This window comes from Corythoichthys intestinalis, chromosome 22 (assembly GCF_030265065.1).
Source record: "Corythoichthys intestinalis isolate RoL2023-P3 chromosome 22, ASM3026506v1, whole genome shotgun sequence".
NCBI lineage: Eukaryota > Metazoa > Chordata > Actinopteri > Syngnathiformes > Syngnathidae > Corythoichthys > Corythoichthys intestinalis.
Genome location: NC_080416.1, coordinates 8,571,117 through 8,596,747, shown reverse-complemented (window position 1 = coordinate 8,596,747; position 25,631 = coordinate 8,571,117). Strand labels below are relative to the sequence as shown.

The following is a 25,631-nucleotide window of genomic DNA, read 5'->3' as shown; positions in this document are numbered from 1 at the left end:
CTTTAGAAGTCTAATACAGCTATTATACCAAAACATAATTCATTTATTTTAGGGAAAAACAACATGATTTAATTGATTTTTTTTGTTCCCTCCAGGAAAAGCAGAATCGTTTTTGAGAAAATGGTCATTAACACATTGATGCCTCTATTTGCAAATTAGTGAAATTAACTCAAAGTAGCCTCAATGCTTTTTTTACCATAGATCAGACATGTCCAAAGTTCGGCTCGGGGGCCAAATGCGGCCCTCGGTCAAATTTCATCCGGCCCCCAGCCTCTGTCATAATAATCATTAACATCTGGCCCGCATAGACTTAATATATTGGTCAGCAGTACTGCTACCAGCATATGAAGTAGCTTACACACTAAATGCTGCTCCTCATTTACCCACTAAAAGGAAGCAGCACTCTAAGCAACATTACCCCGTGTGACCCTTTACTCCCAATTTTCTAAAATGGCGACAATCAGCAAAAACTGTTGACTGCGACAGCCGACGCTTCAGGGATAGGTGGAAATTGGACTATTTCTCCACGAAAATACACAACAGCTGTGTCTGCCTGATTTGCAAAGAGACATTGCACTGTTTTTAAATAGTTCAATGTTAGGCGATATTACCAGAGGCGATATTACCAAACAAGACACGCTGACATATACGAAAAGATTACAGGGAAGAAGCGAGAAACTGAAGCAACTTGAAGCTAGTTTAATTTTACATTATTACATTACATATAACAGCAGTATTTCGCAAGAGCCCGAGAGTCGAAAGAGAACGCCACAAAGGCTAGTTGCGAGATAGTTGAAATCATTAATTTAAAAAATTACGGCTGCAGCTATTCATTATTTTAGTAGTCGATTAATCTATGAACTAGTTAGTTCGAATAATCGAGTAATCGGATAAGGAACATGAAAAATTAAAATACCTGAGCTGAACCAAATTACGAATGCATTTAAAAAAAAATTAGCTCAAACAAAAACTTGGCTTATGTTGGTTTTAACATGGAGCAGCTGGATTCAGCCATGTGAAATGAGGCAGACTAGAGGGCAGTGTATCACTTTAATTAAACGAATACTCGAAGCAGCAAAATTTAATTCAAATCTTTTTCTTTAATGGAATACTGGAGTTAATCGATTCATCGTTTCAGCACTAAAAAAAAAAAAAAAAAAAAAAAAAAAAAAAACGAATGTGACACACAGAATAGCTTGCTAACATTTCCTTAAATATATTGTTCTACGTAAAGGACGTCAGCCAAGGTCGGGGTCTCCACATTTTTACCACACCAAATCAGGCCCCCTTTGCAAAAAGTTTGGACACCCCTGCCATAGATGCTTCGTCACCAACATTAAAAAAATTATATTTTATTGTTAGAGTTGTCCGATAATGACTTTTTAACCGGTATCCCGGAATTGTCCAACTCCAAAAATCTCATACCGATATCAAACCGATACAGATATACAGTGAGGAAAATAAGTATTTGAACACCCTGCAATTTTGCAAATTCTCCAATTTCGAAATGATGGGCAGGTTTGAAATTGTAATGGTAGGTGCTGTGAGAGACAGTCTAAAAAAAAAAAAAAATACAGAAATCACAGTGTATGAATTTATTTGTATTATACAGCTGCAAATAGGTATTCGAACACCTGTCTATTAGCTAGAATTGTGACCCTCAAAGACCTGGTAGTCACTTGGTTATATAAGATGCACCGTTGGAGCAATTATTAGAAAATGGAAGAACCTAATCTCCCTCGGACTGGGGCTCCATGCAAGATCTACCTCGTAAAGTCTCAATGATCCTAAGAATAGTGAGGAATCATGTTGTACACTACTGTTGTACACTACTTACGTTTGTAGACTACTTTTGCAGAATACTTTTGTTCACTACTTTTGTACACTATGTTTGCACAGTACTTTTGCTGACTACCTTTGCAGACTACTTTTGTGGACTTTTTTTGTACACTACCTTTCTTCACTACGTTTGTTCACTACTTTTGTTCACTACAGTTGGGCACACTACTTTTGCAGACTACTTTTGCAGACTACCTTTGCAAACTACCTTCGTACACTACTTTTGTGCCCTTCTAATGCTTATTACTAGGGTTGTTCCGATCATGTTTTTTTGCTCCCGATCCGATCCCGATCGTTTTAGTTTGAGTATCTGCCGATCCCGATATTTCCCGATCCGATTGCTTTTTTTTTTTTTTTTTGCTCCCGATTCAATTCCAATCATTCCCGACCATATACATTTTGGCATGCATTAAGAAAAAAATGAATAAAACTCGGACGAATATATACATTCAACATACAGTACATAAGTACTGTATTTGTTTATTATGACAATAAATCCTCAAGATGGTATTTACATTATTAACATTCTTTCTGTGAGAGGGATCCACGGATAGAAAGACTTGTCATTCTTAAAGGATAAATGTGACTTTGTATATTGTGACTAAATATTGCCATCTAGTGTATTTGATGAGCTTTCAGTAACTGATACTGTAGCCATTTAACTGTTCTGCCCAAATGCATGATGGGAAGGGCAACCATGACTGTGCGTAGTGGTACCAATTGATATATCTTCTCTGCGTTAGGAAATAACAATGGGTGTTAAGAAGAAGATCAATTACTACCTTTCTTCCCCACTAGTCACTTGGTGATATAAGATCCACTGTTGGAGTAATTATAATTATCAATAATAGTGCAACCATTATTATAATTTTTTTTTAAATTCAATGCAAGTGAAAAGTGTTACATTGCCATATGCATATTGGTCCAAAAACCACTAATGAAAATTTCAAAATCATTTAAAAATGCTTTTATCGTTATTATTATTATTGTTTTAATTGCTGTTTAAAATCTTAACTAATTCACGAGCATTGACATTGATATCAAATCTATTTGAACTAGAATGGTTGGCATTGAGTGATCATGTTTCACTGCGATTGACGTCCAATCCATTTTGACTGGGATCTGGCAGCGATCGAACAATTTCTAATTCATAAATGCTCATTAACAAAATTGACTTCTAATGTGCATCGTAGCCATTTTGAGAAAAATGTAAGAATTTGGCGATTTTTACAAAATTTATCTGGATTTTGAAGCTATGTAATTAGTAGTCCGACCTGTCAAAATGGATTGGACGTCTATCGCCATCAATGGCAGCCAATAAGTTAAATATTTGCAGATTTACTATTTATTCAAATGATTCTGACACTAACATCTGCCTAAGCAGCCAAATGCAAAGCATCACCATATATTACAACATATGCTCATTAACTTGCAAATTTGAGTTACTCTAATCTGTTCTCAAGTTATCGCAAAATTCCTTTCCTGACCTTTAACCTCATGAACTCAGAATTTAACTCATTGGACATCTACCGCCGTCAATGGCAGCCACTGAGTTAACTTTTTTTGGCAGTTGATTTGATAATTGATTAATTATCATTCCTTTAGGCTAATTCGTTATCAAGTTATCACGTCATTCCTTTTCTGATCTTTGTGACCTTTGACCTTAAAATTGAACTCATTGGACGTCTGTCTCCGTAAATGCAGCCAATGAATTAGATACAATGACTCACTTTCATTTGACTATTTCAATACTTAATAATGTTGTTTTTTCCCATTTATTTGACATTTTCATCGCTATATTTTCATGGAATCATGAAATTCTGTTAAAATAATACAAATAAAATCATTAAAAAAAAAAAAAAAAACAGCACCAGATTTATCATATTTCACATTCCTCGCTTGTTGCAAAATCCATTTTTTTTTCTTCAAAGTGTGAACAGACAGGACTCCCCTATCAGCGTCATGTTCCCCAACAATGACTCAGCGCGAAACGCGCCAAACTTGGCAGGCGTACGCGGCTCGCAAATCTCTCTCGCCCGGAGGGTTGCCAGGTCTCCGTTTCGGTTGCCAGGTCACTGGGGCTGAGAGATCCTCGTCGCCGTTGAAAATGTAGCGTTTGGCCGGGGGATTAACAATACAGCCTTTCTTAAAGCCGCCCCTTAATGCCTCCACAATATGTTCAGACCGTTTTTTTTTTTTTTTTTTCCGGCGAGGAGCTTCGCAGATGTTGCGGCATATTTGCGGACCCGCCCGCACTAAAAAGACACATTACAAGCACCTCGGGGAGCTACTGACAGCAATGATTAGAGGTGCTTTCCGTGAGGTTTAAACGGGAAGAGTTTTTGGGATACCAGTCCAGATTTACTTTCATGATGTTGCCACTGAAAATGGTTGTTAACCATTATTAGGTAGTAAATAGTGTTTGTTTACCTCTTGGTGCCGAAATAAACCAGTCACGCTTGAAATTTTGTCCAGGTTCAAAGAGTAGGTTCAAAGAGATTGGACGTCTATCGCCGTCAGTGGCAGCCAATAACATATGAATAAACTCTCACTTTAGAAACTTTCCCTTCCTTGGTAAATAATGACCACTATGAAGTTTGACCACTGTCAAACCTCCCAGTTCAAATAGACTGGACGTCTATCGACGTCAATGGCAGTTAATGATCATGAATAAACTCTCACTGTAGAAACTTTCACTTCCAGTTCAAATAGATTGGACGTCTTCTGTTGACGTCAATGGCAGTTAGTGATCATGAATAAACTCTCACTTTAGAAACTTTCACTTCCACTGATACATTAGCTTCCACTGTCAAACATCCCAGTTCAAATAGACTGGACGTCTATCGACGTCAATGACAGTTAATGATCATGAATAAACTCTCACTTTAGAAACTTTCCCTTCCTTGATACATAATCTTCCACTGTCAAACCTCCCAGTTTAAATAGATTGGACATCTTCTATTGACGTCAGTGGCAGTTAGTGATCATGAATAAACTCTCACTTTAGAAACTTTCACTTCCACTGATACCTAAGCTTCCACTGTCAAACCTCCCAGGTCAAATAGATTGGACGTCTGTCGATGCCAATGGCAGTTGGTGATCATGAATAAACTCTCACCTCAGGAACTTTCACTTCCACAGATACATAATCTTCCACTGTCAAAGCTCCCAGTTCAAATAAATTGGATGTCTATCAACATCAATGGCAGTTAGTGATCATGAATAAACTCTCACTTTAGAAACTTTCACTTCCACTGAGACATAATCTTCGACTGTCAAACCTCCCAGTTCAAATAGATTGGACGTCTATCGATGTCAATGGCAGTAAGTGATCATGACTAAACTCTCACCTTAGAAACTTTCACTTCCACTGATACATAATTTTTCACTGCCAAACCTCCCAGTTCAAATACATTGGACGTCTATCGACGTCAATGGCAGTTGGTGATCATGAATAAACTCTCACCTCAGAAACGTTCACTTCCCCTAAAAACATTCTTCCACACCCAGGTTGATTGGAAATCTAGTGCTGTTAATCTCTGACAATTCTGTATGAATGAACTCCCACCGCAGAAACTTTGACTTACACTGAAACATGAAACCTGAATAAACTCACCTCTGAAACTTTAACTTGCATTGAAACTTGATCATTTCTTGCTAGATCTCCCAGTTCAAATGGATTGGACTTCTATGACCGTAAATGGCAGCCAATGATGATGAATAAACGCTCACCTCAGAAAATTTCACTTCCACTAAAAACATTCTTCCACTGCCAACTTGATTGGAAATTTCTTATGAATAAACACTCACAGCAGAAACTTTCACTTCCACTGAAACAACAAACCTGAATAAACTCACCTCAGAAACTTTCACTTGCACTGAAACATGATAACTTATTAATAGATGTCCCAGTTCAAATGAATTGGACGTCTAACACTGTCAATGGCAGCCAATGATTATGAATAAACTCACACCTCAGAAACTTTCACTTCCACAAAAAATATTCTTCCATTGCCGGATTGGAAATCTATTGCCGTCAATGGCTAACAATTTCGTATGAATGAACTCTCACTGCAGAAACTTTCACTTCCACTGAAACCTGAAACCCGAATAAACTCACCTCAGAAACTTTCACTTGCATTGAAACTCGATCCTTACGTGCTAGATCTCCCAGTTCAAATAGATTTGACGTCTATCACCGTCAATGGCAACAATGATTATGAAGAAACCCTGACCTCAGAAACTTTCACGTCCGCTAAAACCATTCATCCATGGCAGTTTGATTGGAAATCTATTGCCATCAATGGCTGAAAATTTCTCATGAATAAACCCTCACCTCATTAATTTTCACTTGCACTGAAACATGATCATTTTTTGATATCCCAGTTCAAATGAATTGGACGTCTATCACAGTCAATGGCAGCCAATGATTATGAATAAACTCACACCTCAGAAACTTTCACCTCCACTAAAAACATTCTTCCACTGCCAGGTTGATTGGAAAGCTATTGCTGTCAATGGCTGACAGTGTCTTATGAATGAACTCTCACCGCAGAAACTTTCATTTCCACTGAAACATGAAACCTGAATAAACTCACTTCAGAAATTTTCACTGAAACATGATTATTTATTAATAGATCTCCCGGTTCAAATGGATTGAATGTCCATCACCGTCAATTGATTGTAATCAACTCTAACCTCAGAAACTTTCATTTCCCCTAAAACAATCTTCCATTGCCAATAATCCAAGTTCAAATTGATTGGACGTCTTTCGCTTTTAACGGCAGCCAGTGACTTGTGAATAAACCCTACCCTCAGAAACTTTCACTTGCACTGAAAGATGAGTTTCAACGGATTGGATGTCAAACGCCATCAACGGCAGCCAAGAAGTTAAGTAGCTAAACAAAAAAGTCAAACATTTCCTAGCATCCTTAGCCTTAGCATAGCATTTAGCTCTTTTGGTCACTTCTATTAACTCTGAAGAACAGCAGAGGGAACCTAGACGCGTCGCGTTGGGGCCGTGAACTCGAAGCGGAATTCGGAATGTCGGAATTCCGCCGCACGTGTTGTTCATTGTCCGCTGCCGTTTGATTGCAAATGGAATCATCCAGTACAGTTTCATTTTTCCGTCGGCTCTGTTGAAGCACTTACGCTTGATGGCAAAAGCAGGGTCGGAGAGAGAAAAAGAGCCATCGTGACCGGCTTGGAAGGATGATTGATTTTGAAGGACGACGTCGGATGATGGAATTTTTTTGCAATTTGTGTGATTACGATGTAGTTTTTTTTTTTTGTGTGTGTGCGTGGTTTGGAGCCTGGTTTCGCTTGACTTTTATTTTTATATTGTTGTTAATATAGTGTTGGGTACATTTTGAGATGTATTTATTGTGAAAGCAAGATTTTCTCTAATGATATTTGTTGCTGTTTTCACTCACCGTCAAGAAAAACTAGAACTAATCAATTATCAAATTAGCAGATTTTTTGACAGTAGTCCAATCATTAAAAGGAATTGTTGATATAAACGTTCTTTGAGTCTTCCAACACTAAATATTCTCATATTTCTGTCTCTGATGATTATCTTTTATAATTAATCAAAAATAAGATATTTGCAAACAATCGACACAATTTTGATTCTAATGTAGCTAAAAATCTCTAAAGGCTAGACTAATAAAGTAAATAATGCTTTTTACTAGGGGTGTCAAACGATTGAAAATTTTAATCGAGTTAATTACTGCTTAAAAATTAATTAATCGCAATTAATCGCAATTCCAAATCATCTATAAAATATGCCATATTTTTCTGTAAATTATTGTTGGAATGGAAAGATAAGACACAAGATGGATATACTGGACTGTCTCAGGAAATTAGAATACACAATATTCTAATTTTTTGAGACAGTCCTGTGTATATATACAGGACTGTCTCAGGAAATTAGAATACACAATATTCTAATTTCCTGAGACAGTCAGGAAATCATATTGTGTATTCTAATTTCCTGAGACAGTCCTGTATATATACACAGGACTGTCTCAAAAAATTAGAATATTGTGTATTCTAATTTCCTGAGACAGTCCAGTATACATTCAACATACGGTACATAAGTACTGTATTTTTTTATTATAACAATAAATCAACAAGATGGCATTACCATTATTAACATTCTGTTAAAGCGATCCATGGATAGAAAGACTTGTAGTTCTTAAAAGATAAATGTTAGTACAAGTTATAGAAATTTTATATTAAAACCCCTCAATGTTTTCGTTTTAATAAAATTGGTAAAATTTTCAATCAAAAATAAACTCGTAGCCCGCCATTGTTGATGTCAATAATTACTTACACAATGCTCATGGGTGCTGAAGCCTATACAATCAGTCGCACCCAAGCGCCAGCAGAGGCCGGCAAAACTCCGAAAAACACAACAAGTACACCTTTCACTGTGCTGTCATTTTAATCTGTTTGAGCGGGGCATTTGTGCGTTAATTGCGTCAAATATTTTAACGGGATTAATTTAAAAAATTAATTACCGCTCGTTAACGCGATAATTTTGACAGCCCTACTTTTTACATTTGAACCGATTCATCGAGTGCCCCCCAAAAAATAATCGGTGATTCATCGACTGTCAAAAGAATCGTTTTCGAATGCCTATTAAACACCAACAAATGTGAGTAAATGTTCAAATAAAAAGAATGTACTCTTCATTAACCCTTGAGAGTCGAAGGACGCACCGGCGCGTCCTCAGCGCACGTCGTCTTTGAAGCGCCCTCACGTTTTAATTACGTCACCCACATGCAGTTGGTTGGTCTCGTTTTAAAGTGCGAAAGTTGCGGTTTACTCTCGATATTATTTGAAGTCAATCGACCAACTAAAACTTGAGCTATTGTCATTTAAGTTTTATAGTTTTATTGTCCTCTCAAAAAAACATTAAAAAGCTGCATGGATCATTTGTTTATGTCTATATTTCCATCATTTCTTGTCCTTTTTCAAAACGGAAGCTCCATGAAAAAAACACAAATCAAGCAAACCCTTTCAAAGTCACAGTGGAAGCACAAAATGCGTTTTTAAAAAAAATAAATATAACTGCCGTGCGAGGTTCCACCGAACGAGAGGGAGGAGTGTTCTGAAGCAGCGAGGTGGCAAGCGACGGCCGTTTGGATCGAACGCGCGACTTTGTGTGACTTTGAGAATGAACGGAAAACTAAATTTAGCGCAAGCAATTGTGCTTTTTGATCAACTTGAGGAAGAGGATGGTCCAAATTCGTCATCATCGTCTTCGAGTGAAAATAGTGACGGATTTGAACACGTGGGTGACGCCATCGACGAGCAGAGGTAAGCCAACTCACTTTTTTTTTTTTTATGCTGAAAAAGTTTCTTTTGAAAGTTTCTTTTTGATATTGCAAGACAAAGTTGTGTTTGTGTATATAATAATAAAATGTGCATATCAGATCAAAGTCGACCATGCACTGTGTGTATCCCAGGCAGGAATTTATAATTTGTGGTGTTCTTCTTTCTATATGAAGATTAGGGATGTAGGACATATTCAGCAATGGTATTCTTTCTGTTGTCATACATATAGATTTCCATTATTATTTATTGCTGTATATATTTTTATTTTATACTTTATTATTTTCATAAATACTGACTTTTTTTTCATGTACATTCATAGTGACAATGAAAGTAAAGTGAAATAAAAATGGAAGGGTGGAAGGGTGGAAAGAGGACCGACACCCCATGGAAGTGTGGGCTGTGTGATGTAGCCCTGTGTCTAATTCCAGGACGAAACTGCTTTTCGGAGTGGCATGCCTGAAAAATTTTTAACTTGTTTATTGTAAATATTTTTGAAAATACTTTTTTTTCCAATGTTATATATATATATATATATATATATATGTTTCCCCACAATCAGTCTTCTCAATTTGTGTATATAAATGTGTGTTCAAGAAGCTTGATTGTGTGTACATAGTTTTCATCAAGTGATGGGCCGCAATACCTAAACTCATAAAGAGATGGCCTCTAAACATTTTTTGTGTTAGATGGTATATATTTTTTTCACTGTTCTTCACTGTTTGGTCTGCTGTACAGTATATAACCTGTTTTGACTAGAGCATGTATAAAGGCAAAAACGCCTATGGCTATACCTGTTGTTTTATGTTGAATTGTCAAATATAAGACTATTTATTCTAAATTTTTTTGGTTGAATGTTCATCCTAACATGTTGAATAAATATTACAAAGTTTCAAAACGGTTCGTTACGCATGTTTGGTTGTCAATTGGACATCATTATTAAAAATTTTGACAAAACGATTTTGGAATTTTTGGTCTTTTTGGACCCAAAATGATGATTTATAATTGGTCAGTGAAGGAAACAACAGTTTGGACATGAAGTTCAAGGTGTCACAAAAAAAGGGACCAAACCAGGCCATCGTAAACAATTCTTTCTTTGAAATAAAAAGGCAACTTCAAAGGCATGCAAAATCAGACAAAATAGGCCCAGACCTTAAAGGGTTAAGGTCTCACAATTTAAGATAAAACAGCTGCAAATTTAAAATAATCGTATTGTCGGATTGTTAAAAGCGAATTGTCTGACATTTTGTTACTGGAGTTAGCGTTGTATTTTTGTAGTACGAGAGCCAGCTACTCCCCCATAATACATCCGAAATGGAAATCTGTATATCCAACAAACGCTAATTTGCAAACTCGTGAACATTTACAACAAGTTGTGGGCGGAGCTTGCCATCAAAGTTGGGACGAACCTCCGCAAAAGATTTTCTCCAACTCCTCGGAGTCTTTGTTTATTTTTGCTCGCAACCCGTTGGTAGACCCCGCGGCGCTGCAGCTGTCACTCTTACAGTGAGACCGAGACCCCGACTGTAAAATCCTGCCGACACAAAAACAATGACAGTCTGTGACACAGCTGGTAAAGATCAAATGTTTAGCCTGGAGGACTTTTCAGCGACCACTCTTGACCTCCGGCCCCGCCAGCCAAGGACTTTCCATGCCCGCTGAGCGCTAATCGGCGGCGCTGAAAAAGGAAAGCCAGTTGTGTGTCGCGCACTTGAAAAGGCGGCCTCGGGGCAGGTTATCTGCCACCGCGGGCTCCCGATTTGTCGCTGGCGGCGGCCGGCTTGACGGAAAGCAGACGGGGTCTGCCGGCGAAAAAGGTGACCGGGGAGATGACGTACAGTATTGGCTACACGCGGAGAGCCGAGACGCCAGCGATGACAAAGTGCTCTAGATAACAACTGGAGACGTGACATCACGGGAGAGTCTGGGAAGTTGCAAGTGGAAAGGCACGATTTAGCTAACTAAATAGAAACATCACCCGTTTGGTTCGCTACGTCTGGAACTGTTTGGGTCTCCGATACGAACGATTCTGTGGTAATGTAAACAAACTAAGAAAACGAAAAGAATCAAGCTGTTTGGGATGATTCAGTCGGGTTTCCACTAGGGGTGTGACAATATATCGAAAAGGTGACATCACGATATTTCGTAGCCTAAAAGGTTATTGATATGCTCCCGCCAAGAATCGATATATCATTTTAAAAACGTTTCGTTGTTTAAAAAAGAAACCAACAGGTTGCTCCCTAACTCTTCCATTAGAATAGTGTCTATGTTAGCTGCCATTGATGGCGTGAAACATCTACCCTAATTTTCAGACTATAAGCCGCTACTTTTTCCCTCATTTTGAATCCTGCGGCTTAAAGTCCAGTGGGGCTTATTTGATTATTTATTTTGGTTAATAGGTAACACTTTGTTTGACAACGCCATCATAAGACTGTCATAAGATCGTCATAATTATGACATGACACGACACTATCATGGGCATTACTGAATTATGACAGTTGTCAAAATGTGTCATGTTGCATATTATGTCACTAACTCCATTTATGTCCAGCTCAGATCTTTTACGTCCATTCAAAAGTGAGATAATTTGCTGGATGACACTAACTGACATCTATTACAAGCATTCAATAATACCTATGACAGTGTCATGTAATAATTAATGACAGTATTATGACACCACCATCCAAGAAAATGTTACCAAATACCATAACTAGCAATTAATGAAACAACTGGAACAGTAAATGAAGAAATAATTAGGACAGAACATGAATTTTGATTGTTTTTACATCTGTAGCGCTGCAATGCATGCTAGGAGGAATGTTGGATGACAACAGTGTTGACAGCAGGTGGCAGCAGAGGTTGACTGTCTCCCCCAAGGGAGCAGTGATGGCTAAATGAAGATTTTTAAAACAATAAGGCTTTGCACCAAATTGGTTCAAAGCTTAATGGTGGTTCATTTGGTTTCATGACAGTCTTATGATGCAATTGTCAAATGAAGTGTTACCAGTTAATATATTTTGGTGTAAATATCCCATAATACAATGAGGACAACTGCGGCTTATAGTCCAGTGCGGCTTATCTATGAACAAATGCCGTTTTCATGTCAAATTTGGTGGCTGGCGGCTTATAGTCAGGTGCGCCTTATAGTCCAGAAATTACGGTAATTCATTTTTACTGGATTGTACGTCTAGTGCTGTTAATGGCACTGAAACAAGCCAGTTTTGTGGGCATTTCCTGTTCATTTTAGGACATTTACAGGTTACTTCAGTGCTTCTCAATTATTTTCTGGTACGCCCCCCCAAGGAAGATGTAAATTTTTTGCACCCCCCCCCCCCAAACTCTCTGCTGCCACTGTAAATAGTATCATTTGTCGATAAAATTATTATTATAAGTACGCATCTGCCTAGATTGTGTCCTTTTTTTCTACTAAAGAAAAAACAGTAATATAAATGAACTTAGAATAAAGTATAACTTTATTAACATTGTTTTGTTTGTAACAGAAAAGACTTAACGCGCATCAATTTGCCTGAATTTAAAAAAAAGTCAACATCCAAATTGTAAAAATACACTCAAGGTATATTTTTGACCATTTGATACTGAAAAATAAAATGTAACAAAATCAGTAAATAATAAAAAAAAAAATCAAATTGATTAGAAACATTAACTCATGAGGACAATAAGCAAAAAAATTTGACCCAAAAAACAAAACTGAATAGAATAAGAAAAAATAAATAAATAAAGACTGTCCTTCTTCGTTGGAAAGAAGGACAGTTTTTATTTTCGCTGCTCACAGTATTACCTCATTTGCAAAGGTGTGGGGTTATTTAGCACTGAGCATGCTAACAGTGCTCACTGGTTTACTGATATAACACGGACAAAGCGGGACGATTGTTGGCAATATTCTTCACGTTTTCGCTGAAAAACAATCAAGCGGCTTATCAATGAGATTGGGGTGTAATGTCTTTAAGTGGTGTCTCAATTGATCTGGCTTCCGGCTGTCCGCTATAATTATTTTTGGACACAGTAAACAGTGTTTTTTTCTTCTCCCACTGTATTAAAAGTCAAAGCCAAAAGGCAAACGGCCCGAAAAAAGCGCATTCTCGGCGGCCGAGGGAGAACCGTAGGTGAGAGCGGTCGTCGTGACGATCCCAAGCCGAAAATAGCACTTCTCGGGCGGACACGTGAGAACCGAAGAAGACTGGGTCGCTGCGTGAGTCCGGTCGGAAAATGGCTTTCGAAAACAGCGCACAGATCTTCTTCATATCTCTTTTCTGTGTGGTCTTGCTTAGTTCAAAAATACTGCGCGCACTCTGAAAATGAGAGCGCCACTGCCAACCACTGAGTGGATGTGCAAGTACACTTTATTCTAGTACGGCAAAAAAAAAAAAATAAATAAATAAAAACGTTCCCAGAGCTCACATGCGCCACCCCTGGCATCGCTCTGCGCCCCCCACCATTTGAGAAGTACTGGGTTACTTCATGTTGATTTTGAGTCACTTCCTATTCATTTGGGGGACAATCTTCAGTCACTTCCTTTTCAGTAACCCAAAGTCAACAGAAAGTGACCTGTAAATACCCTTAAAATATACAAGAGGTGACCTATAAATGCACCTGAAAACTGCTTTTGTACACTACTTACTTTTGTACACTTTTTACTTTTGTAGACTACTTTTGCACACTACGTTTTCACACTAAACTTTGTACACTTCTTTGTGCACTACCTTTGTACATGACTTTTTTTTCTTTTCTTTTTTTTTTTACCTTCACTACTTTTCTACCTTTCTACATTACTTTTGTACACTTATTACTTTTGTACACTTATTACTTTTGTACACTACTTTTGTAGACTGCTTTTTACACTACTTTTGTTCCTTACTCTTGTACACAAATTTTGTACACTTGTTACTCTTGTACACTAATTTTGTACACTTGTTTCTAGGGTTGTTCCGATCATGTTTTTTTTTTGTTGCTCCCGATCCGATCCCGATCGTTTTAGTTTGAGTATCTGCCGATCCCGATATTTCCCGATCTGATAGCTTTTTTTTTGCTCCCGATTCAATTTCAATCATTCCCGATAATTTTTCCTGATCATATACATTTTGACAATGCATTAAGAAAAAAATGAATAAAACTCGGACGAATATATGCATTCAACATACAGTACATAAGTACTGTATTTGTTTATTATGACAATAAATCCTTCAAGATGGCATTTACATTATTAACATTCTTTCTGTGAGAGGGATCCACGGATAGAAAGACTTGTGACTTTGTATATTGTGACTAAATATTGCCATCTAGTATATTTGTTGAGCTTTCAGTAAATGATACTGTAGCCATGCCCAAATGCATGATGGGAAGTGGAACCATGACTGTGCGTAGTGCTACCAATTGATATATCTTATCTGGGTTGGGAAATAACAAGGTGTTAAGAAAAAGATCAATTGCTACCTTGCTTCCTCACATTGCTTCTCATGATATTTCTAATCGTAGGGAGAGGGATTGTAAGGCTTTATCCAATTAAAAAAAGGCTCCAAAGGCTGTCAAAATTCATTCTACTCATTGTACGCTGCCTTTTATCTCTCTATATAGGTAAAACGGCGCCATTACAGATTGAGCGCGACAATGCGTGAGTGGGTCGTGCAGCCCATGCATTAATTGCATTAAATATTTTAACGTGATACATTTTTTTAAAAATTAATTACCGCCGTTATCGGGATAAAGTTGATAATCCTACCTTAAGCCTAAACTAAAGACTGGATGAGTATAACATATTATGTCTGTAACGTTAAATACAATTAGAAAACGATTTAATGAAAAAAACATTTTTAAATTAAAAAAAGGCATGGCCGATATTTTTTTGCCGATTCTGATACTTTGAAAATGACGTAATCGGACCCGATCGATCGGCATCTCTACTTATTACTTTTGTACACTACTTTTGTTCCCTACTCTTGTACACTAATTTTGTACACTTGCTACTCTTGTACACTACTTTTGTACAGTACTTACTTTTGTAAACTGAGTGTGTGAAACCCGTTGCGTTTTCTTGTGTGTTATATTTATAACTGTGCCAAGAGCAGTTGTTGGATGTCGGTGGTTTTAGGAGGTTTTTTTGGGATGTAAAAAAATAGCTGATACCTTACTACGGTATGACAGAAAATTTTAGTGGTTTTGAAACCATGACGTTTTCATACCATTTTTTTTTTCACATGACTGTAGCTTGTTTTTCTGTTTATTATTTGTATCGTAGAATCTCGTAGAATAAGTTCCTGACAAATGAATCGATAATCGTCATATTGTTAGATCTTCGTTATCGTGAGCCTTGCATCGCAAATCGTACCTTTTCGTTTTTACTGTTGCAGAAATGTTACGGAAACTTTTGTTCCCATTGTTAGCAATTCTAAATGGATGATCAATATGAATCTTAAATGAACTGGAACAAAAACTGGAAAAGAAAGTTCTAAATGTTGTAGTTTAACGATACGAAGTACACTGCAGTGAACCGACCAGAACTGAAATGAAAACTGTGCCCGAACGTGATTTGTGACCCGATGAGCGAGTACCAGCGTCTAGTTTGTGGCGGCATTCCTGCGCTATCCAAGCGAGCTGCCAAGTGATTCCGTCTGCTCTCCGTCACGTCGCCGTCGCAAGCTGGCAGCTCCTCATTTACAGGCGGGTCATAATAGTCTGCTCACTGTTAAAAGCGTTCAATGACAAGAAGCAGAGAAGCTTTACTGTAAGCGTTCAAGACGAGTCTTATACAACGAAATTGCTAAAAGTTGTGGCTGTGAGAATTGTGAATTGTTTTTTTTCCTCGTAATATTCCAATTTTATTTTCATTAAATTCCAATTGAAGAATGTATTTTTTTCAAATGTTTATTTTAGAGATGTCCCAATCCGATATTTGGATCGGATCGGACGCCGATATGGGCAAAAAAAAATGCGCATCGGTATCGGATCGGCCGACACGGAAAAATTCCGATCCAGACTTCCAATCCAGTTTTTTTTTTTAAATCCGGTGCGGGTTTTCCAGCGCACCGATATACATAATCCATTCCAGTTTTTGCTTCGGTTTCCCTAAAATCCGGTCCGCATTTTACGGCACTCCTTCAACACACTACATTACCGTCTCCCAATTTACCGAGAGACTTTATCGGTAAAAATGTCAGCTGTGTGGGATCATTTCACCTTAAAGGACGACAAAGACGAAGAGGCAGAGTGCAACATATGCCACAATAAAGTCAAGCGTGGTGGTAAAGCTGTAAGAAGTTTTAATACAACCAACCTAATCAAGCATTTAGCGACATACCACCACAAACAATATAAGCAGTATGCTAAGAAAACCAAAGACAAAAAGAAAGGTCCTACGCAACTAACACTGGCAGAAACTTTTGCTATGCGTGACAAACTGGCACTCGACAGTCCCAAATCCCAGGGAATAACAAGAGTCATTGCCGAAGAATTCATTCTGGATGACGAGGCATTATCACTCGTGAGTAAAGACGCACCATCCAACACTTTTATGCTGCATTCCAGAGAAGTGGGAAGTCGGATCTATCCCACTCGGATGGTACCAGTTCCGACCTCAAAGCGTTCCAAGCAAATGTAAACAACAAAGATGGCTGATCGCGACGAGTTTTTTTTTTATTTTGGCCATCCAAAGACATTTTGACCTCCAGCGAACCTGCCTTCCTATAAGCGATCAAACAGTAGAGGAAAAACAACGGCTGCGTTATTGCCCACACTGTAAACTGCCTTTTTTTAGTTACATCATTTGCTGAGCGTCAAAACGTTTTTAGTCTAATTTTAAATGTGCAGACTGTGTCGGCCTCTTTAATATTAGCTGGAAGCTGATTCCATAAGACAGGAGCTTGGTAACTACCAGTAGACCTGCATTCTGAGAACGAAGTGTTCTGTTGGGGTGGTATGAAACCAGAGCATCTGTGAGATAAGATGGCCCCAAACCATTAATGGTCTTAAATGTAAGAAGGAGGATTTGAAATTGAATTCTAAACCCGACTGGAAGCCAGTGAAGTGCTTGGAGCACAGGGATGTGATCTCTTCTATTAGTTCCTGTTAAAAGTCTTGCTGCTGCGTTATGGACGAGCTGAAGACCTTTTAGGGAACTTTTAGGACAAGCTGCGAGTAAGTAGTTACAGTAATCCAATCTAGATGTAACGAACGCGTGAATGAATTTTTCTGCATCGCTTTTAGACAGAATAGTTCTAATTTTGGCTATGTTGCGCAGGTGAAAAAAATGCTGTTCTGCAGGGTTGTTTGATATGAGCTTTAAATGATAGGTCTGGGTCATATAGAACTCCTAGGTTTTTACATCACCAAAACCTCATAATACTCCAACATCCATCCTTATAACGTGTTCTTTTACTTGCGTACTGCACTACTTTCCAAACTTTTTTTTTTTTTTGTACATTTTTGTCACAATATTGCAACTTTCATCTCAGAAAACATACAATTTTTTGTTCTTACAAGACTTTTCTTTGTACTTTATGTTAGCAACATTATCATTTTTTTGTCGTATTCTTATCAATTTTCAGAACGCGCCCTTTGCCCTCTGGGATTATTTCGAAAAACCGATTTGTTCCTGATTTATCTTCGTTCTGCTACAATCTCAGAGCGGATATATTATTTTTAGCAATATTTTGAGTAATGAAAGCAAAAGATACCCCACACTTATCACAGCTTGTGCTTTGATTGACGCCACCCGATGAGGCGACAGTGTAATTTGCGCACATGAGAAAACACATTTCCAGCATTGGGATGCCTTCTCCCTCCCCATCTGGCTCATATTATGCTCCATTTCGAGCTAGGTTCTACTTTCCGCGCTTTTATTGGTCGACGGACGAGCGTCCGTGCCCAAAATAATTGGCCGACGTCTTTCGCCGCTAACCTCCCGCGAGGAATACGCGGCCAACGTGAAGGGAAGCAGAAGGAAGCTCCCCGGCGTGCGTTTTTTTTGGATCGGGCGCCTCCTCGGCCAGCTTTTGGCGGCGCGCTGCCAAACGCCACGGCGTCGCTTGTATATCGCTTCATAGGTTGGCTTTATGAAGCACAGTGGCAATTAATAATCATTGAGATTTGCATCAGAGAGATTTGATGGAGGAGAATAACGTCGTAACGTTGTTGGGAAAACTCGTAACTCACGGGGATGGTTGCGTTAAAAGTTGCATAATAAATGGAATTTTTAAAATAGAAAAAAATAAATAAAAATATGACTTTATATGTATTTAAAAATGAGAAGTGTTGTGTCGGAACCACTTGAATTAAACAAATACTTGAGGCAGCAAAATTTAATTTGAATCCTTTCTCTTTTCCTTTTTGCCATGTACTGTAGCATTTTTGTTGCCATGTGGCTTTTTTTTTGCCATGTGGCAAAATTGATGTTGCTATATGGCAAAATAGATTTTGCCATGTAGCATTTTTTTTTTTTGCCATGTGGCTTTTTTTTTGCCATGTGGCAAAATTGATATTGCCATGTGGCAAAATGAATTTTGCCATGTAGCATTTTTTTTGCCATGTGTCAAAATGGATTTTGCCATGTACTGTAGCATTTTTTTGCCATGTGGCTTTTTTTTTGCCATGTGGCAACATTGATATTGCCATGTGGCAAAATTGATGTTGCTATACGGCAAAATAGATTTTGCCGTGTGGCATTGTTTTTGCCATGTGGCAAAATAGATTTTGCCATGTAGCATTTTCTTTTTTTGCCACGTGGCTTTTTTTTGCCATGTGGCAACATTGATATTGCCATGTGGCATTTTTTGCCATGTGGCAAAATTGATATTGCCATGTGGCATTTTTTTGCCATGTGGCAAAATGAATTTTGCAATCTAGCATTTTTTTGCCATGTAGCAAAATGGATTTTGCCATGTACTGTAGCATTTTTTTGCCATGTGGCTTTTTTTTTTTTTTTTACCATGTGGCAACATTGATATTGCCATGTGGCAAAATTGATATTGCCATGTGGCATTTTTTTGCCATGTGGCAAAATGAATTTTGCCATGTAGCATTTTTTTTGCCATGTGTCAAAATGGATTTTGCCATGTAATGTAGCTTTTTTTTTGCCATGTGGCAAAATTTATGTTGCCATATGACAAAATGCATTTTGCCATGTGGCATTTTTTTCCCATGTGGCATTTTTTTGCTATGTGGCAAAATAGATTTTGACATGTACCATTTTTTTTTTTGCCAATTGGCTTTTTTTTTTTGCCATGTGGCAACAGTGAAATTGCCATGTGGCAAAATTGATATTGCCATGTGCCATTTTTTTGCCATGTGGCAAAATGAATTTTGCCATGTAGAATTTTTTTGCCATGTGGCAAAATGGATTATGCCATGTACTGTAGCTTTTTGGATTTTGCCATGTGGCATTTTTTTCCCATGTGGCAAAATGGATTTTGCCATGTACCATTATTTTTTTTTTGCCATGTGGCTTTTTTTGCCATGTGGCAACATTGATATTGCCATGTGGCAAAATGGATTTTGCCATGTGGCAAAATTTATGTGGCCATACGGCAAAATGGATTTTGCCATGTGGCATTTTTTTGCCATTTGCCATGTGGCATTTTTTTGCCGTGTGGCAAAATAGATTTTGCGATGTAGCTTTTTTTTTTTTTGTCCATGTGGCTTTTTTTGCCACGTGGCAACATTGATATTGCCATGTGGCATTTTTTTTTGCCTTGTGGCAAAATCCATTATGCCACATGGCAAAAAAAATGCCACCTGGCAAAAAAAATGCCACAGGGCAAAATCCATTTTGGCAAATGGAAAAAAAATGCCACATGGCAAATACCACTTTTGGTTCTGGGCCTTGCCGGGAAATTTGACAGAGCCTTCGGTTGACAGTTTTGCAAGGGTGTTGGGGGGGATTTGCAATAGGTCCATTTAAATGGCTTGGATGTCCATCGCCTTATGAATAAACTCTCACCTCAGAAACCTTTCCACAGCCACAACTCCCAGTTAAAATGGATTGGCCATCCATTGCCATTTTCAATAACCTTTACCATCTACCACTACACAGACTCTGTGACATGGTGTGGCAGTGAATTGAGTTAACGCTAATGCTAACTTTTTAATAACTCACTATCCCCGAAAGGGTTCAATTCTGTTCCAACTGTTTAAAAAAACTGTTCTTTAACCAGTTTAAACACTGTAAATCTCCCCCATAGCATCAGGTCACCAAATAACGACCGACAAATAAACGCAAATAAAAACGGCGAGCAGTCGAGTGCCGCCGCCAAACAGCTTGTTTACTTTCCCACCTCTCTACCTTTTCTTTTTTTGGAGCGCGTCCTAAAAATGCGTCACGGCGGCAGCTGTTAGGCCAGACGGCGTTCGCACGCTGTTGCCTTCGCGCGCCGCCATACGGGACGCAGCGTGACCGCCGCCGTAACCCGGCGCTAAGTAACACTCGCCGCGCGGCGCCACGCCTCGCCAACTTCCACCGGGAGGGAAGGCGAACCCCTGCGGATTGAGATACCTCCAAACCTGCCTCCGACGCCCGTAATGGCTTCCGAAATTTCTTCTTTGTGACGTAATTGCGCTTTCGGGCACAACGCATTAAAAGAAAATTCCAACGGGATATTTTGTGGTCGTCTACCGGTACTCATTTGGATTTTATGTAGCACTTAGTGCCCAGAATGCAATTTGGATAATAAATAATAAAATCGAGCGCAATAAATAAGAACGTAAATAAAATGTTGGCGCTGTGATCATTGTCAGATTTGCGGGTTAAAGATTTGAATGTTTATCGGAATAAGCATCGGATATGAATAATGAATAGGATTCGAAAGCTAGCCTAGAATTTGATCTCGGCATACCTCTAATAATTTAAGGCTAATCTAAACTGTGAACTACAGTGTATACAGTTATGGTTTCACTTTTGTCCTGTACTTTTACCTGAAAATGTAAAATACCCAAAAAAAAAACAAAAAAAAACAAAATGTATGTCTTTCTGAAGATAAAAATGAAGGAAACCCCCCCCCCCCCCAAACCGTATTTTTCGGTCTATAAGTCGCACCTGAGTATAAGTCGCACCAACCCAAAAATGCGCAATGAAGAGGGGAAAAAAAAACATATACGGGGGGGGGAATAAGTATTTAGTCAACCACTAATTGTGCAAGTTCTCCCACTTGAGAATATTAGAGAGGCCTGTAATTGTCAACATGGGCAAAACTCACCCATGAGAGACAGAATGTAGAAAAAAAAAACAGAAAGTCACATTGTTTGATTTTTTAAAGAATTTATTTGCAAATCATGGTGGAAAATAAGTATTTGGTCAATACAAAAAGTTCATCTCAATACTTTCTTATATATCTTTGTTGGCAATAACGGAGGCCAAACGTTTCCTCTAACTCTTCACAAGCTTTTCACACACTGTTGCTGGTATTTTGGCCCATTCTTCCATGCAGATCTCCTCTAGAACAGTGATGTTTTGGGGCTGTCGTTGGGCAACACGGACTTTCAACTCCCTCCACAGATTTTCTATGGGGTTGAGATCTGGAGACTGGCTAGGCCACTCCAGGACCTTGAAATGCTTCTTACAAAGCCACTCCTTTGTTGCCCTGGCTGTGTGTTTGAGATCATTGTCATAATGAAAGACCCAGCCACGTCTCATCTTCAATGCCCATGCTGATGGAAGGAGATTTTCACACAAAATCTCTCGATACATGGCCCCATTCATTCTTTCCTTTGCACAGATCAGTCGTCCTGGTCCCTTTGCAGAAAAACAGCCCCAAAGCATGATGTTGCCACCCCCATGCTTCATAGTGGGTATGGTGTTCTTCGAATGCAATTCAGAATTCTTTCTCCTCTAAACACGAGAACCTGTGTTTCTACCAAAAAGTTCTATTTTGGTTTTATCTGACCATAACACATTCTCCCAGTCCTCTTCTGGATCATCCAAATGCTCTCTAGCGAACCGCAGACGGGCCTGGACGTGTACTTTCTTCAGCAGGGGGACACGTCTGGCAGTGCAGGATTCGAGTCCCTGGCAGCGCATTGTGTTACTGATAGTAGGCTTTGTTACTGTGGTCCTAGCTCTCTGTAGGTCATTCAATAGGTCCCCCCGTGTGGTTCTGGGATTTTTGCTCACCGTTCTTGTTATCATTTTGACACCACTGGGTAAGATCTTGGAGCCCCAGATCGAGGGAGATTATCAGTGGTCTTGTATGTCTTCCATTTTCTAATAATTGCTCCCACAGTTGATTCCTTTACACCAAGCGTTTTACCTATTGCAGATTCAGTCTTCCCAGCCTGGTGCAGGTCTACAATTTTGTCTCTGGTGTCCTTTGACAGCTCTTTGGTCTTGGCTATCGTGGAGTTTGGAGTGTGACTGACTGAGGTTGTGGACAGGTGTCTTTTATACCGATAATGAGTTAAAACAGGTGTCATTAATACAGGTAACGAGTGGAGCCTCGCTAGACCTCGTTAGACCCTGTTAGAAGAAGTTCTTTGACAGCCAGAAATCTTGCTTGTTTGTAGGTGACCAAATACTTATTTTCCTTTCTAATTTGGAAATAAATTCTTTAAAAATCAAACAATGTAATTTACTGTTTTTTTCCCCCCACATTCTGTCTCTCATGGTTGAGGTTTACCCATGTTGTCAATTACAGGCCTCTCTTATGTTTTCAAGTAGGAGAATGGTTCAAATGGATAACTTGCTCATTCAAAAATAGAACATTTCTGGTTGCGTTTTCGATCTCGAAATATTGTATTTTCTCTTTAATAGCAATTCTACTAATTAATCTTTTTTTTTAATGGCAAAATATTGTGTTTTTGTGCGAAAAAGTTTAATTGCGCAATGTGATCGAACGATTTCTGCCACTAACCCTAACCCTAACCCAGTCCGAATGGACTGGATGTCAATCGCCGTCCATAGCATTAAAACATGATTATTCATTGCCTGTCAATTGATCTGACATTGATCTACCGCCTCACTACAAAACTACCCAAATGTTGTTGTTATTGTTACAAAACAAAAAGAAAAAAAAAATGTTGGTCTCATCTGACCAAAGCACACAGTCCCAGTTGAAGCCTTTCCACGGTCCCAGGCTTCAAGCAGTTGAAGCCTTCCCACGGTCCCAGGCTTCAAGCAGTTGAAGCCTGGGAACGTGTGCTTTGGTCAGATGAGACCAAGATTGAGCTTTTTGGCAACAAACACTCTAAGTGAGTCTGGCGTGCCACGAAAGATGCACATGCTGAAAAGCACCTCATACCCACTGTGAAGTATGGGGGTGGGTCAGTGATGCTGTGGGACTGTTTTGCTTCCAAAGGCCCTGGGAACCTTGTTAGGGTGCATGGCATCATGAATGCTTTGAAATACCAGGACATTTTAAATCAAAATCTGTTGCCCTCTGCCCGAAAGCTGAAGATGGGTCATCACTGGGTCTATCAGCAAGACAATGACCGTAAACATATGGCCAAATCTATACAGAGATGGTTCAGCAGACACAAAATCAAGCTCCTTCCATGGCCATCTCAGTCCCCAGACCTTGTTTTGTTGGCAAAAGAGGGTTGTACAAAATATTAACACCAGGGGTGCTAATAATTGTGACACACATTATTTGATGTCAAATATTTTTTTCTTTATGTGGGATTTTTCCCCCACTGAATGAATGCACTTGTATTGAGGGTTGGATTTTTCTCTTTTTTGCCATTAAGGTCCCATATTATTTGAAAAAAATAAAATAAAATAAAAAATATTAGAAGCTAAAAAACACATCTTAACCAGGGGTGCCAATAATTATGGAGGGCACTGTATTTTCAATTGAAGGGATAAGAAAGCTGTCTAAAATTTCAATGTAAACAAGCATTTATTGAAGATTTAACCACAGCCATCTCCCCAGTGCATTTGCCTGACATGCAGCCTCCTATCATCAGGGACTGAGGGAATTTTGATGTTTTCTTCAGGCAGTCATCTTTGTAAATCTCACTGGAACAGCATCAAACAAAAGTTCCAGCATCATCACCTTGGCTCAAGAATCTGCATTGGACAAGGTGGCAACAGTCAAGAATCTGCATTGGACAAGGTGATGAAAAAATTTTTCAATGAAAAAAAAATCTTGAAAATATGTGGATAACTTCCTCATTCAAAAACAGAACATTTTTGATTGCATTATTTTCTCAAAATGCATCCCAAAATATTGCATATTTGTGTTCAAAAGGTCAATTTTCATTGCAAAATTCGATCAAACGATCTGTAGCCCCTCCCAGTCTGATTGGATCGGACGTCTATTGCCGTCCTTGGCACTGAAACATGATTATTCATCGCCTGTCAATTCATCTGACGTGTTCTCATCCCAAGGCTCCCCTTGCCTCGCCATCTCGGCTTAATACAGTCAATAATCGTAATGGCGTGATCAGCGTGGCAGACCCCCGTGAAATGGCTTCCCAGCTGGCAGGTGGGGGCCCGGGGTGGGGTGGGGGGTGCGTGCCGATGAATTAGACGAAGTGACAGAAGAAAGTGCGGAGGAGAAGGGTAGAGGCTTTACGGCGAGGCAGATGGGACGATTGATGGCGTCGGGAAAAAAGGGGGCGGGGGGACTCTTAAAAGTGTAATATAGGCGTCCCCCAAGGAGGAGATTAATGGGGTGCGCCTCTTCGGCACGCTGGCACCGCATCGTAAAGCGGGGACGCACATCTGGCGCGAACACCGATGGGCGGGCGGGGAAAGGTAGGCGCCCGGCCCTCGGTTTTACTTTAATGGGAAGCGCGGACAGGATTTATCGGCGTTATCAGTCTCCGACGTGACGAAAACGGGAAACTGCCGCAGTTTAGCGTTACTAGTCTGTTTAGTGCTTCGAACAGGGTCTTAAAAAGAACTAAATGTACAAATTTTGGTAAAGTTTCTTTGAAAAGCATTAGATTTTGTGTCGTAGGATTTAAATGACTTAATTTTTATATTGATTTTATTTCATCTGTCTGCAGTGAATTGGGATAAGTTTACCACTAGTAGACATCCGATCCGTTTGAAGATCAAACGGATTGGACGTTTATGGCTGTCAGTGGCAGCTAATGCCAGGCAATGAGTTCATTTTGGGGCATTTGAAGTCGTTTTCTGTTGATTTTCAGTCACTTCCTTTTCCTTTTGGGGCATTTACGGGTCACTTCCTGTTGATTTTGGTGCATTTACGGGTCATTTCCTATTGATTTGGGTTACTGAAAAGGAAGTGACTCAAGAATGTTCCAAAATAAATAGGAAATGACTCGAAATAAACAGGAAGTAACCTGTAAATGCCCTAAAATGAACAGAAATTGACCTGTATATGACTGACTTTAAATGCTCTGGTTTCAGTGCCATTGACGGTGCTAGACTTCCAATACAGTCAAATAGCATACTGCCCGATTGCTATTTTTAGACCGCAAGACTGCGTGACATCACCATCGTAAACCGGAAGGGGTTCAACATAGAAGCGCCCTCGCATACAACCTAT

General features: G+C 39.0%; 1 protein-coding gene across 1 annotated transcript in view; it reads left to right on the top strand.

The window, feature by feature from the left end:
• triqk (triple QxxK/R motif containing) overlaps positions 1-24,227 on the top strand; it is a 148,414-nt gene extending 124,187 nt beyond the window's left edge. Inside the window, exon 5 of the transcript XR_009061927.1 lies at positions 24,109-24,227. The gene's annotated coding sequence lies outside the window, so the exon portion shown is untranslated. The remainder of the gene's footprint in view (positions 1-24,108) is intronic.
• Positions 24,228-25,631: the final 1,404 nt, after the last annotated feature.